We start from the raw sequence: 16366 nt of genomic DNA on the forward strand, positions 1-16366 counted from the left end.
ACAGTCTCTTCAATAAATGGTGGTGGGAAAATTGGACAGCTACATGCAAAAGAAGGAAACTTGACCACTCTCTCACACCATACACAAAAATAAACTCCAAATGGATGAAAGACCTCGATGTGAGACAGGAATCCATCAAAATCCTAGAGGAGAACATAGGCAGCAACCTCTACGACATCGGCCAAAGCAACCTTTTTCATGATACATCCCCAAAGGCAAGAGAAACAAAAGATACAATGAATTTATGGGACTTCATCAAGATTAAAAGTTTCTGCACAGCCAAGGAAACAAAAACTAAGAGGCAGCCCACGGAATGGGAGAATATATTTGCAAATGACACTACAGATAAAGGACTGGTATCCAAGATCTACAAAGAACTTCTCAAACTCAATACACGAGAAACAAATAAATCAAAAAATGGGCAGAAGATATGAACAGACACTTTTTCAATGAAGACATACAAATGGCTAACAGACACATGAAAAAATGTTCAAAATCATTAGCCATCAAGGAAATTCAAATCAAAACTTCACTGAGATACCACCTTACGCCAGTTAGAATGGCAAAAATAGACAAGGCAAGAAACAACAATTGTTGGAGAGGATGTGGAGAAACGGGATCCCTCCTACATTGTTGGTGGGAATGCAAGTTGGTACAGCCACTCTGGAAAACAGTGTGGAGGTCCCTTAAAAAGTTAAAAATCGAGCTACCTTATGATCCAGCCATTGCACTACTGGGTGTTTACCCCAAAGATACAGACGTGGTGAAGAGAAGGGCCATATGCACCCCAATGTTCATAGCAGCAATGTCCACAATAGCTAAATCGTGGAAGGAGCCGAGATGCCCTTCAACAGATGACTGGATTAAGAAGTTGTGGTCCATATATACAATGGAATATTACTCAGCTATCAGAAAGAACGAGTTCTCAACATTTGCTACAACATGGACGGCACTGGAGGAGATAATGCTAAGTGAAATAAGCAGAGAAAGACAACTATCATATGATTTCTCTCATCTATGGAACATAAGAACTAGAATGATCAGTAGGGGAAGAAAGGGATAAAGAAAGGGGGGGTAATCAGAAGGGGGAATGAAACATGAGAGACTATGGACTATGAGAAACAAACTGAGGACTTCAGAGGGGAGGGTGTGGGGGAATGGGATAGGCCGGTGATGGGTAGTAAGGAGGGCACATATTGCATGGTGCACTGGGTGTTATACACAACTAATGAATCATCGAGCCTTACATCGAAAAGCAGGGATGTACTGTATGGTGACTAACATAATATAATAAAAAATCATTATAAAAAAAAGTGTCTACGAATGCATAGGGAAAGGGTCACCTACTTTACTCAAGGAGAGAACACTCTATGTGAAAGCATCTTGCACCTCACATCTGGTGTCATGAAGTGGGAGCATTGTGCCAAACGGTGTCTGCAAGCATCAAGATAATGCCCTTCATTTAACGACGTAAGAACACTACACAGAAAGCATCTCTCAACTCACATCAGTCATGAGGAGGAAAGCCCTTCAAAAAAGGTTGTGTGAAAACGAAAGGAAAGTGCCATCAGTCAATTCAGTGAACCATGTTTTTGTAGAGACAAGGCAACGTTGATCAGTGAAAACACCAGGGTTCACCAATACGTGTGTTGAAACTTAAGGAAACAGCCATAGACGTAATCTCAGGAAGAAGAGGGTATGGAAAGGGTTTTCCAAGTCCCATAAACTGTCATGATGATGGAAGCATGTGTCTGATTGGGAATAAAAGCATAAGGAAAGGGACGTGAACCAATCTTAGGAAAGAACATTGTACCAAAGCTTTCTTTGAAGTCACGTCTTCGGTGGTGAAGATGAAACCATTTGTACAGGTGCCTAAGAAAACATAAGGAAAGTGCCATATACTGAATCAATGAAGGAACACCGTAGAGAAACCATCTGGCATCTCACAGTCCTCTGTCATGAAAACGGAAGCATGTGCAAAAGTGTGTAAGAAAGAGACACATAATGCTCCTGGAGCATTCAGGGGCCGCTGGTGGCTGGCGGTGTTAGAAACACAAAGGACAGAGACACCCTGGCCCTGTAGGTGAGAGCTGGGATGCCAGGTGTGGGGCTCACATCCCGGACAGTGCAGGGTTGAGCAGCACCAACAGAAACAGAGTTAAAGTGGCCAGAACATCAGTGGAGAACTGTCCGCAATCCCTCTGAGACAGAGGATGAAATTTGGCCACTGCTGCTCTGGCTCTCAGAAGAGGCACAGCAAAACACCAGGGAAAGCCGCCAGAGAACAAAAGCCTGGAAATACCGAATTACTCTGTGCCCATCCCCATCCCCCCTTGCAGGGGACACGGAGACTATACCCAAACAGGGTTAACCTTAATATCGGCTTGGCAGGCCCCTCCCCCAGAAGGCAGGCTGAAAAATCAAGAAGCCCACATCCCTAAGATCCCCATAAAACAAGGGCTCATGGCCTGGGTCCCAGTCAATAATTTGGGCTCTGGACAAACCCACAACTTCTCATTAGAATGTCTAGAAGGAGAAATCCACCCCAGCAAAGAAAAGAAAATGAGTCTGTGGCTTCTGCCACAGAACTAATGGATATGGACATAACCAAATTATCAGAAATGGAATTCAGAGTAACAAAGGTGAAGATGGTGTGTAGACTTGAAAAAGTATTAACGAAAATATTGATGAGAATATAGAATCTCTAAGGGCAGAAATGAGACCAAATCTGGCAGAAATTAAAGTAAAAAAATAACAAATAACGTACAGTATCTTTGCTCAGTGTAGAATCCCTATCGTAAGTGGTTGTGGCAACGTAAAGAACATGCCATAAACTAATCTGTAAGAAACAACAGTGTACAAGAACAAATTAGCCCTAACACCATCATTCGTGAACATGGAAGCATTAACGAAAATGGTCGTGGAAGCCTACGAAAGTGCAAAACACGTATCTCTGAGAGACAACACTATACAAGGAAAGACCAATGAACACCATCTTTCATGATTATGGAAGCATGAATGAAAAGGTTCTGGAATTACCAAGACTTTGCCCCATCCTTTAGGTAATAAACCACCGTGTACAGGAAAACACCTTCAACTCATATCAACCTCCTCAATAGTGATCCCAACTCAACACTGGGTGTGTTGGCCTAGGGAAATGTCCATATACTTAGAGATAAGAAACAACGGTGTCAGCATAATTCCCTTCAAGTCACATCAGACTTCCTGAAGATGGAAGGAGGAATCAAAGTGGTTATGGTACCGTTAGGAAAGGCCTTCGAACATAAAGCTGAGAAAAAACAGTGTACAGGAACCCTCTTACAACATACAGTATCTTTGGTTAATGTGGAATCTCTATCGTAAGTGGTTGTGGCATCGTAAAGAAAATCCTTAAGCTTTTTTATATGAAACAACAGTGTACAGGAACCCGCTTAGCCCTAACATCATCCTTCGTGAATATGGAAGCAGTAACCAAATTGGACGTGAAAGCCTGACTAAAGTGCCAAACACTTATCTCTGAGACACAACACTATACAAGGAAAGACCAATGAACATAATCCTTCACAAGTAAGGAAGAATTAATGAAAAGGTTCTGGAATCTCGGGGACTCTGCCCAATCCTTATTGCTAATGAACCACTGTGTACAGGAAGACACCTTCAACTCACATCAGCCTCCTCAACACTGATCCCGATTCAATTTTGGCTCTGTAGGCCTAGGTAAAGGTCCACATACTTATAGCTAAGAAACAACGGTGTCAGGATAATGCCCTTCAAGTTACATCAGCCTTCCTGAAGATGGAAGCAGGAATCTAGGTGGTTATAGTACCATTAGGAAAAGCCTACTGAAATATACCTGAGAAACCACAGTGTACAGGAAATATATTACAACGTACAATTTTTTGTAAGTGGTTCTGGCAACATAACTACAATGCCAAAAATTTATCTGTAAGAAACAACAGTGTACGGGAACCCACTTAGCCCTGACATCATTAATAATGAGTATGGAAGCATTCACCAATGTGGTCGTGGAGCCTTACGAAAGTGCCAAAAACTTATCTCTGAGACACAACAGTATACAGGAAAGGAAAGACCAATGATTTCTCAACATTTGCTGCAACATGGACGGTACTGGAGGAGGTAATGCTAAGTGAAATAAGTCAAGCAGAGAAAGACAATTATCATATTTTTTCTCTCAATTATGGAACATAAGAACTAGGAAGATCGGTAAGAGAAGAAAGGGATAAAAAGGGGGGGTAATGAGAAGGGGGAATAAAGCATGGCAGATAATGGACTCTGAGATAGAAACTGATTGTTTCAGAGGGGTGAGGGGTGAGGGAATGGGAGAGGCTGGTGATGGGCATTAAGGAGGGTACGTATTGTATGGTGCACTGGGTGTTATACGCAACTAATGAATCATTGAAATTTACATCAAAAACAAGGGATATACTGTATGGTGACTAACATAAAATAATTTAAAAAACACTAAAAAAAAGAAAATAGGGGGTTATGAATCACCAAAGGCACGCATACATATATCTAAGAAACAACAGTGTACAGGAAAGAACCCCTTACAATGGATATCAGCATTCACGCATATGGAAATATGATCCAAGGTGGAGGTGGAATTAGAGGGAAAGGACCACATACATATCCCAAGACAATACCACTTTAGAGAATAGCATTAACAATTAACATCATCTTTCATGAATATGGAAACATTAATGAAAAGTTTTTATTTTTTATTTTTATTTTTTAAAGATTTTATTTATTTATTTGACAGAGATAGAGACAACCAGCGAGAGAGGGAACACAAGTAGGGGGAGTGGGAGAGGAAGAAGCAGGCTCATAGCAGAGGAGCCTGATGTGGGGCTCGATCCCATAACGCCAGGATCACGCCCAGAGCCGAAGGCAGACGCTTAACCGCTGTGCTACCCAGGCGCCCCTAATGAAAAGTTTGTAAATCTTGAGGACCGTGCCCCAACCTTATTGGTAATATACCACCGTATACAGGAAAACACCTTCAACTAATATCAGCCTCCTCAACACTGATCCCTATTCAAGATTGGGTGTGTACGCCTAGGGAAAGGTCCACATAATTATAGCTAAGAAACAACAGTGTCAGGATAATGCCTTTCAAGTCACATCAGCCTTCCTAAAGACGAAAGCATCGGTCAAGGTCACTAGGGTACCCTCTGGTAAGGCCTACGAACATAAAGCTGAGAAACAACAGTGTACAGGAGCCATCTTACAACGTACAATATCTTTGGTTAATGTGGCATCCTTATCGTAAACGGCTGTGGCAATGTACATAAACTTATCTGTAAGAAACAACAGTGTACGGGAACCCACTTAGCCCTAATATCAAAATTCATGAATATGGAAGCATTAACCAAAATGGTTGTGGAAGCCTGACAAGAGTGCCAAAAACTTATCTCTGAGACGCAACACTATACAAGGAAAGACCAATGAACATCATCTTTCAAGAGTAAGGAAGATTTTACCATAGTGGTCTTGAAACATGAAATTTGTGCCCCATTCTTGTACGTAATAGATAGCAGTGTCTTTGAACCGTCCTCCAATTAAAGCAACCTCCTGCATAGGGATCCCTTCGCAAAATTGTGTTGCAGTCCTAGGGAAATGACCACACCCTTCTCTCTAGGAAACAACAGTGTCAGGATAATGTCTACCAATAATATCACTGATTAGAAATAGGGAAGCATGACTCAAAGTGGTTGTCGAAGCTTTAGGAAAGGTCTAAGTACATATCTGTAAGAAACAACAGTGTATAGGGACTGCCCTCAGCTAAAATCACCCTCATGATTATACAATCCTTCAGAAAATAGGGTGTGTATGAATCACCAAACCGCATACATATATCTAAGAAAAAACCGTGTAGAGGATAGAACCCCTTACAATGAACATCACCATTCACGAATATGGAAACATGAACCAAGGAGGAGGTAGAATCAGAAGAAAAGGACCACATACCTATCCCTTGACAACACCACTTTACAGAATAGCATTAACAATTAACAGCATCTTTCATGAATATGGAAGCATTAATGAACAGTTTCTTGAATCTTGAGGACTATTCCCCATCCTTATTGGTAATGAACCACCGTGTACAGGAAAACACCTTCAACTAACATCAGCCTAATCAATACTGATGCCTATTCAACATTGTGTGTGTAGGCCTAGGGAAATTTTCCCATACTTATAGCTAAGAAACAATGGTGTGAGGATAATGCCCTTCAAATCACATCAGCCTTCTGAAGATGGAAGCATGAATCAAGGTGGTTATGGTTCCATTGGGTAAGTCCTCCGAACATATAACTGAGAAACAACAGTGTACAGGAACCATCTTACAACATACAATATATTTGGTTAATGTGGACTCCCTATCATAAGTGATTGCAGCAACCTAACCAAAGTGCCATAAACTTATAGGTAAGAAAGAACATTGTACAGGAACCCACTTACCCATAATATCATCATTCATGAATATGGAAGCATTCATCAAATTGGTCACGGACGCCTGATGAAAATGAAAAACACTTATCTCTGAGACACAACACTATACAAGGAAAGACACAACACTATACATGGCTGCCATTTGGGACTCCAGAAAGCACTCTGAGACGGGGAAACCTCAGGGAACACCTGACCCAAGCCCAGACGAAACCAATTCCAGCAGATTCCTGGCCCCTAAACACTGTGCCGACAGTCTCCCCAACCCACTCTCCTCAGCCCCGATAGGGTCGCAGAGCCAGCCGATTGAGATTTCCATCCTCCTAGGGCCTGACATTAACATTAGGTTGGGTTCTCAGGGTTTCACTCCTAGAGACACAGCACAAAGATATAGGTATTGGGGAAGCCTGAGCCCGATTGGGGCCAAAGCATGCCACACAGAAAGAAAGAGTGCCATCTGGGACTCTAGAGGCTATTAGGAGCAGGAGAAATCTGCATATCCCACACAGTCAATCCCGTCCAGCTCCCGCATTCAGGAGACCCTTGGATGAAAACCCTGAGCCTTCCTTTCTCCACAACCCACCTACTCAAATCAGGACACGGCAATGCTGAGTTCAAAACCAAGATATGGTCTTTCCCATGCTCCTGAGCCCTAAGCCAAATGCTCCGTTGGGTTCCCAGAGACCATTCCAGGAGCCAAGCACCAAACACACAGGGACTGGGGAAACCTGAGCCACATTGGTGAATCAGCATGCCACAGAGAGGGAAACCGTACCATTTGGACCTGCAGAGGAAGAGAAATAAGAATGCCTACCTGATCCAATCCCAGCGAGACACCACTTCCACAGACCCCCTGTGGGCAACTCCTGTGTCTGACATTCAACCCAAAGCATACCCTCCTCTTAGGCCCCTGGAATCTCACATCGGATGGCTCATCTGAACAGCCATACACCTAGACCCGTGCCCTTACTACACGTTGAGTAGTGTGAGGTCCATTCCGAGACATCTAGCTCCAAGGACCAGGGAATGGGGACTGCTGAGCAATGTCAGGACACAAAGCCTGCCACACAGAAGGAAAGGTTGTCATCTGGGACTCCAGAAAGCACTCTGAGAAGGAGAAACCTCAGGGAACACCTGACCAAAGCAAAGAGAAAATCACTTCCAGTGGATTCCTGACCCCTAAACACTGTGCCGACAGTCTCTCCAGCCCACTCTCCTGAGCCTCAACAGGGTGGCAGAGCCAGTCGATTGGGCTTTGCAGCCTCCTAGGGCGTGACACTCACCATAGCTTGGGTACTCAGGGGTCCACTCCTAGAGAGATGGCACAAAGATAGGGATTTGGGAAACCTGAGCCCTATCTGAGGCCTCAGCATGCCACACAGAAAGAAAACGTACCATCTGGGATGCAGAGGTATTCGGGGGCTGAAAAATCTGCATATCCCACTGAATCAATTCTAGCTGGCTCCCGCATTCAGGGTCCCCTTGGACCAAAACCCTGAGCCTTCCCTTCTCCACAACCCACCTACTCAAATCAGGACACAGCAATGGTGAGCTCAAAACCAGGAGATGGTCCCTCCCAGGCTCCTGAGCCCTAAGCCAAATGTTCCGTTGGCTTCCAAGAGGTCTTTCCAGGAGGCAAACACACAGCGACTGGGGAAACCTGAGTCATACCTGCAAATCAGCATGCCATGCAGATGGAAACTGTGCCATTTGGACCCACAGAAGGAATGCAGAGCAGAAGTTATGAATTCCCAGCTGTTCCAAACCCAACGAACCCCACATTCAAAGCCCCCCTGCCTGCAACTGCTGTGTTTCAGATGCAACCCAAATCATGCCCTACTCTTGGCCCCTGGAAGGTCGCATCTGCTGGCTGATCTTTAGGGCCATGCCCCTAGACCCACGCCTTAATTCTAGTTTGGGGTCTGTTAGGTTTATTCCCATACGCCTGACTCCAAAGCACAGGGATCAGGTACCACTGAGCAATGTTAGGCAGTAGCCTGCCACACAGAACGAAAATATGCCATTTGGGACTCCAGAAAGTTTTGCGAGAAGAAACCTTAGTGAACACCTGACCTAAGCCCAGCAAATCTCCACTTTCAGCGGAACTCTAGGCCCTCATCCGTGACACTGGCACTCTCCTCAGCCCCCAGGTCAGTTTGTTTAGAGCCGGTCAATCGGGCTTTCCATCCTCCCCTCCATGACAGTAATCATAGGTTGGATTCTGAGTAGTCCACTCCCAGAGGTCTGCCTCCAAAGATACGGAGATGAAGAAGCCTGAGTCATACCTAAGGCCTCAGTATGCCACCCAAAGCGAAACCGTTTTATTTGGGACTCCAGAAAGGAGGTCGAGGGGGAGAAATCCTAATTACTTCTGTACTTGATTCCCTCGATCCCCCACATTCACTGGCTCATGGGCACAAACCCACTGCTTCACACTCACCCCAACCCATGCCATCAATCCCCGCCCCCACCGTGGAAATTCTGGACACATCCACCCTATTGGAACTCTCATTCTCCTATGCCTTACCCCTAACCCTAGATTTGGTGTGAGAGGTCCATTCTGAAAAGGCTGGAGTGGGAGACATGGATCCTGAGGGCGGACCTGTGGCCCCCCTCCAAGGCCGGGCATCATCCTTGCCTCACAGGGGATCCATGAAAGTGCTCTATCAGATGACTGATGGGGCTCCCTCCTGAAGAACTCAGACACAGAAAGGCAATTACAGATGCTCACATGTACATACAACATGGGGAAAGAAATTACTGAACACATAGATATGGAGAATAGATTTGTGGGTGCCTGATTCAGAGGAGGATGGGAAGGGTGAAGGTGGTCAAAGATACAGGTTTGTGTGTTAAAATCCGACAGCCATGGAATGTTCTGTGCAGCATGGAGACTAAAGTGAACCCCGCAGGATGGGGTACAGGTTCCCCAGCTCTTTGAAAGTACAGTACTCCTAGGAAACCTTTCAGAGCAGAAAGGGTGTAAAGAAGGAATGACCATTAATTAATATGGAAAAATTAGTGACCATGCTCAGACTCCTAAATTTACTTATTGTTGGCATTTCTCAGGACCCAGGACACAATTCCTAATGGATGCCGAAAATAAATGGAGAGAAAGCACAGCAGATGCTCACAAACAGAATTCAAAGCGCTGGTGGCTGGACACGGAGAGCGGTTTACAGGAAGGAGCTGGTTACGGTGCACACTGCGTCTGTCGTGCTTCTCCCCAAACAGATGCTGAATGCAAAGCTCACCGTTCAACTATTTTCATAAGGAACATCCTCTTCAGGTTTCTTCCCATTAGTGAAACCAGGTGATAACGGAGATCTTTCCAAAAAGCCAAGTGTCTTCCCATGAACTTTTAAAAAATGGGGAATACTTATACTTCACCGTTGCTTAGGGAGGAGATGTGAAAGCTTCTCCTGGAAACAAACCTCAGCAGATCCACCCAGAAAGGCACCTTCCTCAGCATGCCGAACGCGGACTACCTCCTACCCCCAGATACCTTCTCCTTCCCCTCGCTCAGGACAACCCACAACAGCTGGGAGCTACCCCAGTTCCTCCTTTCTCCCATCCTCAATATCTAAGCTGTCGGCAAATCCTGTGAGCTCCATCTTCAAGACGTACCCACCGTAGGACTCACCACTCCTTTCAAGGCCGCCTGTCTGGACCACACTGGAGCCCATCTCTTGCCTGAGTTCCTGGAAAAGAGTCATCATTGACCTCCCTTGCCCAACCTCAACCCTCTGTCATCTGTTCTCAACCCTGCAGCCAGGATGACCCAGTGAAACAGGGTCCCATGGGGTCACAGCCCTGCTATGGCTTTCTGTCACTCTGTCACCTTGATGATGCAAGTCCTAAGCTGTCGCCTGTGGTCACAGGGCCATCTTGTAGCTCATGGATGCACCTGGTATGCTCCTTCCCTGGGGCCTTTGCACATGCTTTCCATTCTGTTTAGAATGCTCTTCATGTGATATCACTGACCTTCCCTAGATCTTGACTCAAGCATCACCCTCCTAGTGAAGTACCACCTGACCCCTATGTGAATACCAAACACCATCCCCACCTTCCCTTCAGCACCCCCAGTCCTGTCTCCTCCTTTATATTTCCATAGCACTTATTTTAATCTCCAGTTCATCTTGGCAGGGAAGAAACTGAGGCATCAACTGATGGCTTCATCACCTACTGCTCCCAATTTCCTGGTCCAAAGTCCAGGGGAAAAGGTGCCCCAGGACTCTTACACAGCCAGGATGCCCGGGACGAGGGGGTCCATCCACCTCCTGCACCCTGAACACCATCAGGTAAGGGAGCCATATGAGGAATTCACCTGTACACGAAACCTGAAACCAGAAACCTTCCTCGATGACAGGTGAGCACACACATTCACTCCTCTTCCCTGAGGTGCTCATCCAAGAAACCTGAGCAGAGATGCTGCCCAGAGCCCAAATATCCCTCTGGCCAAAATCCTGGGAAACAGACATCTGATCTCAGCACCCTGCCAGGCTTGGATCCGCTCAGTGAGTCCTAAGACCCAGAGACTTCTTTCCACTCCAGCTCAATCCTTCTCACAGAGAAGCAAACTCCAGCCTCACAAACGTGCTCATCATTAGCTCTGGAATTCCCTGGGTTGTGTCTACACTGGCCCACACAGTGGTCCCATGCAGAACACTCCACAAATGTCCTAGGTTTACAAGCCACTTTCAAGCTGCCCTTAGAAAGGCAGAAACTGGCCCAATTAGGCAGACCAGCCAAGTGTCTCGATGTGCTGCAAACTCGGACAACATCCTCCCTGAACACCAATGCTTCCGAGTCCAAGCGTCCAAACTTCGCTCACTGGGCACTGAGAACCATGTAAGCATGAACACTGCTCTTTCGATTCACTGACCTCCCAGGCCTTCCAATCAGAACCAAGCTCCAGTCACCACTCTATTTTCCCTTCAGAGAGAGAGGTCAAATGATGGAATAAAACACTCCCTGTGTACAGCACACTTTTATCCACATAGAATTCCTTGGTCTTTCTCATTCAGGCAGCCCTACAAGACCCACACCAATGAGAGATACCACAAGTTCAATCATCACGTATATATTTGACCTTGTGTTCTTTCTTTTGATAATTTTATTTCAAAGTCAATGTCTCTCTTGCTTCTTAAAATAATAATAATAATTAATAATCATGATAATGATGATGATGATATGGTCACCTAAGGATTTGGATCTCCATTGCCAGATGGCATGGCTCTTGTCCAGATAAGGATGAAGACAAAACCTCAGCCCATAAAGCAAAGCCCACAACCTCAGGGATCCCGACACGCCTCATGGGTGAAGAGTTCCGATGCTACATGGACGTGTCTGAGTCCAAATTATACAGGCAAACTCCAGCATTCATTCTGTTTTCTTCATTAATTCCCCAGCTCAAGTCGCAAGTGACTCACCGGGTCAAGCTTCCAGAGCCCTGGATGGGTCTCCAGGTAAGCACCCCCACCCCGGGGGGGGGGGGGGACATGAACACCAACAAAGGATTCTTTTAATATTTCACAAGACTGTTTTCCCATTCTTTAATTAAACTGGGAAATAAAAACGCACAGATAGCCCCTTCTACTAGCCGGTCCGATTCACTTCACTGGTCGATATAAGAGCAGGAAATAAAAGAGTTACGGATTTTCTGAGGACCCATCATGTCCACCACTTCAGGTTTGAAACTTCACACACATGCAAGGAAAGAAGCTCTAGCAAACATCTCGGCCTGGCAACTCTGACTGCCTGAATTGGAGTGACAGGGACAAACGATGATTCTGTGTGTGCTGGCTGAGGCTGGTGGCCCTTAAGAAGGGACTCGGCCAGCTCTCCACCTGTGCCTCAACTGTCCTCAGCCAGGAACCAGCTCACAGCCCTCACCTGTCACAACGTTCACATGGGAGACCACAGCCACCCCAGGAGCGCGCCCTGCCCATACCCTGCTGCAGAATGCACTCAGCTCTCCTCTGGGACCCGTCACCTCTACCCAGACCTGGAACCCCCATCTGCTGCAAAGCTCCAGGATTCCCCCTCTTCTTCCACAATTACACTGGCCCAAGGCTTTCCTGAGAAAGGGAGAAGGCTACCTAATGAATGGTTCACACCTTCTTTCCCTTTCTTTCATATTTATCTCCACTTACCTTCCTACCTGTGCAAACTGTTAAGTGATGTATGCATGGAACATGAACGTGTTCTGAGATCTCAATCTTTCATTGCAGCCTTCTCAGGCCTCCTTATGCAATAAAATACCATATCCCTAGGACAGGGAGTTTTAAAATTATTATTTACAGAATAATAGAGCCCAAATCACCTCGTTTTTAGTTGCTCTTCAATAGGCAGAACAGTTTCTGTGTAAAAAGACTTTCCACAGATATGACCTCCCATCAATTTCTTTATTTTCTTTTTTAAATTTTTTTTTATTATGTTAATGTTATGTTAGTCACCATACACTACATCCTTAGTTTTTGATGTAGTGTTCCATGATTCATTGTTTGCGTACAACACCCAGGGCTCCATGCAATACGTGCCCTCCTTAATACCCATCACCGGCCTATCCCAATCCCCCACCAAACCCCTCTGAAGCCCTCAGTTTGTTTCCCAGAGTCCATAGTCTGTCGTGGTTCATTCCCCCTTCTGTTTACCCCACCCTTCATTCTTCCCTTCCTTCTCCTACTGAGCTCCCTGCTATTTCTCCTGTTCCATGAATGAGTGAATCCGTATCAAAATTGCCTTTCTCTGCTTGACTTATTTCACCTTCCAGCAATCTCATAAGGAGGAAACAGAAACTCTGTGGGATAACCTGACTCACCGGCGTCAAGCAAGTAGTTCCAGAACTCAGCCCAGGGCTCCCGTCACCAGGCCCCTTGAAGCCACCAGCATGACTCTATCCAAAAGAATTCCCAAAGACTCTCCTTCTGACTGCACCACCAAAGAAATGACAGAGAGAATATGGCACCTTAAAATATTGAGTTGATACATCTAGTAAAGCTAGATAGTCAAGCTTAACTTTTAAACAGGAAAAGGCTGCTTTAAATAATTTTGAATTTTCCCTGGACCCTCATTGTAATTCTTGGGATGAAAAGACTAATCAGTGATGAAACATCACCTTTGACAAATGACAAGACATCATCCATATCTGTATCTGACGACAAAAAGCCATCTGACCCTAAATGGTGGCCACTCACCCATATCGTAGGCCCAACTGAATAAACACTGTTAGATGTATATCTTAAAAATACACAAAGAGTAAATCTAACCTTCCCTTTCTAATGAAAGTGTTTCTAGGAAACAGCTGTTCAAAATACATTCATAAGCAGTCAATGAACAGAGAAAATGGGATCCCCTGCAAAGTGCTCTAAGTTCAGAAACTAAGTACCTCCTTCACCAAATTCAGAACACTGACACTATTACTAAAGTTTTACTTCATGGCTCAACTAGAGAAAAGAGAAAAGCCCAGGAGATAGTGGGTTAATGAGAGGTGTTACCTCCAGTCCTGACGTGGATATGACATTTCTCCAAATGGACCTGCCGCTTTCTCTGAATGCTGGTGTCCTGTGTCAAGCTGCCTCACTGACTCAGATGCAGATGTTCAAAACCTCGGGTCTCACGGAGCCAGAGAAGAGAAGTGTTGTCAGGTGGGGAGAAGGCGGCTCCTCGGACCTAAAGCCAGCATGCCTGCTGCAGTTTCTGGGAGAAGGGGAAACACAGACTTGTCTTTTAGTAGTAATTATCTTCCAGCCCATTGCCACCATTCCCAGGGAACAGGCAGCACAATGCTGAAGTTGGGTAACGGCTCTGGGGTTTCCTAGTGCCACACATGTGCCTGAAGGAACAGGGAACACCCTGCTGAACTTGGGGAACTGCTCAAGGTCCATTACCTGCACTGTGTCAGGGGACAGGGGCACCGCACTGAAGTTGGGGACCGTGCGGTCCTTACTCTCGCTCTTGCTGGGGAACAAGTGAAACCCTGGAATGTCTGTGACCAATACCACAAAAGCTCTGCTGAGCAGGTGCCCTGGAGTCCATGGGTTTGCTATGTAAGGCCAGTTGACAGAGAGTAGGCAGAAGAGACTATCAAGGGAAAAAGAAAACTCAACTGAATCTCCAAATGAACTCCCTCCACATGCCCTTCCAGAACCCCACCTCTCACCTGGGGTGCCCCTACTCCCAGACCATGCCCCACACAGGCACACAGCATGCATTCACTCAGCCAGGAACTCCACACTTTGAATCTCTCAGAGCTCCCCTTCCCTGGTTCCCAGTCTGCATCTTAGGTCTGCTCTGGGTTTGCCCACAGAGACGTAGCTCCACCCCCATGGGGTGATTGGTTTGGGAGTGTGCGGTTTCCATCCCCTTGAATGCGGGGCAACCGGCCCCATGACTCACAACTCTGGGAGTGCAAGGGGTCCAAGACCTGCCTCCTTGGCTCAATGCCCAGCGCAGGCATGACTGTGATCACGGGCAGGGCCCCAAGCACGCGCGCGCGCGCGCACACACACACACACACACACACACACACACACACACTCTGCCCCTTCCGCGGACCCCTCTAGCTGCAGAACACCCTCAGAGCCCTGCCCCTTCCCTTCTGCACCAACCCTTCCTACAGGTGTGTGCCTGGATTCTGGCTAGGTCAGCTGCTCTCAGACTGTTCCAGCTTTGGGCTTTAGGAAATGGCAATGCTTTCATGCATGTCCAAGGCAATTTTAAGCCCCAAAAGGAATGCTCCAAGCGGGAATAGCTTTGCCTTCTTGTCTCACCCATGGAGTGGATAGTGCTTCTCAGACCTTCAAAGCATCCTTCTAGGATGAGCCCATTTGTGCTGGAATCTATATACACATGCTTGGTTCTGCAGGGTAGGGGCCAGGAGGAACAGCCGGCCTTCTGTGCTGTCACGGTTGTGAACCAGGAACATTTATTTTTCACTTGAAAAGAAAACATAGTGTTATTGTCAACACTAAAGGAAGGAACATTTTAAAACATTTTAGAGAGAAATGAAGAGAGTTTTATTCAAACCCAAGTCAGGTCAGATGCCTGGGAGACACAGTCTTCACAAAGAAGGGAGTGCTCCAGGGAAGGAACATTTAGGGCAGGGTTATATATTTGTTCTGTTTTGTGTTAGGTACAGTTACCCATCACGATGAGGCAGAAGATTCCAGAAAGTGACAGACTTTTCTTATCTTTTCAGTATGTACAAGTCGGTATGACTTTAATCTTACGGGGGACAGAGAGGTTCTTTTGTGTTCTCACCTTGATGTTGGCAAGGGCATTTTTTTGTTCTCTTTTTTCTTTTTGAAACAGATGGACAATATGTGCTGGGGGCAGAAATAGGGCCCATGCTTTGAGGGTTTGCCCGGTCATTTTGAGCTGGGTGAAATGATAAAGGAGGGTTTCCCTAGGAGGTCAAGATCAGGGCCCACAGATGGTATGAGATAAAAATTACTCTTATCCTTATCACCACTACCAAATGGAGGAGCTTGAGATGAAAGCACCTTTCCCATAGCTCAGAGACATCAAAAGGACCCCTACAGAAGGTTACCTGCTCCATGGTCAACACAGGTAACAGAGGCGTTTACGGTCTCTGGACTCCTCCCTTGTCCTGCCCAAATCTCTGAAGCATAGAGATCATTTACAGTCAGAATTTTAGACATCTTAGAGATGTCTGGCACCATTCCCTTGGACTACAGAATACAACAGAATAGCTCACTGTCACAATACGAAAGTGCCCCTGGATACACTAAGTTCTTTCTCCGCAACTTTTGCCTCATGGAAATCGTAATCCTAACATAGAAACACTGCGATAGTTGGGAAGTAAATAATCAGAGGTAAGGGAATATTTTAGCAATCTTTAGAGGCATTGTCTCACTCTGTAGAAGAGGCTGAG

General features: G+C 45.8%; 1 long non-coding RNA gene across 4 annotated transcripts in view; it reads right to left on the minus strand.

Annotated features, from left to right (window-relative positions):
• LOC130542919 (uncharacterized) overlaps positions 1–16104 on the minus strand; it is a 42494-nt gene extending 26390 nt beyond the window's left edge. Inside the window, exons 1-4 of one of the 4 annotated variants that reach the window (XR_008957830.1) lie at positions 14361–14919; positions 13968–14169; positions 13292–13401; positions 9923–10169 (exon numbers count right to left, since the gene is read on the minus strand). This is a non-coding gene — a long non-coding RNA (uncharacterized LOC130542919). Of the gene's footprint in view, positions 1–9922; positions 10170–12314; positions 12740–13291; positions 13402–13967; positions 14170–14360; positions 14920–15242 lie in introns of those variants that run through there. The other 3 variants (XR_008957827.1, XR_008957828.1, XR_008957829.1) reach the window with 3 other exon arrangements.
• Positions 16105–16366: the final 262 nt, after the last annotated feature.

Source organism: Ursus arctos, unplaced genomic scaffold (assembly GCF_023065955.2).
Source record: "Ursus arctos isolate Adak ecotype North America unplaced genomic scaffold, UrsArc2.0 scaffold_6, whole genome shotgun sequence".
NCBI classification, from domain to species: domain Eukaryota; kingdom Metazoa; phylum Chordata; class Mammalia; order Carnivora; family Ursidae; genus Ursus; species Ursus arctos.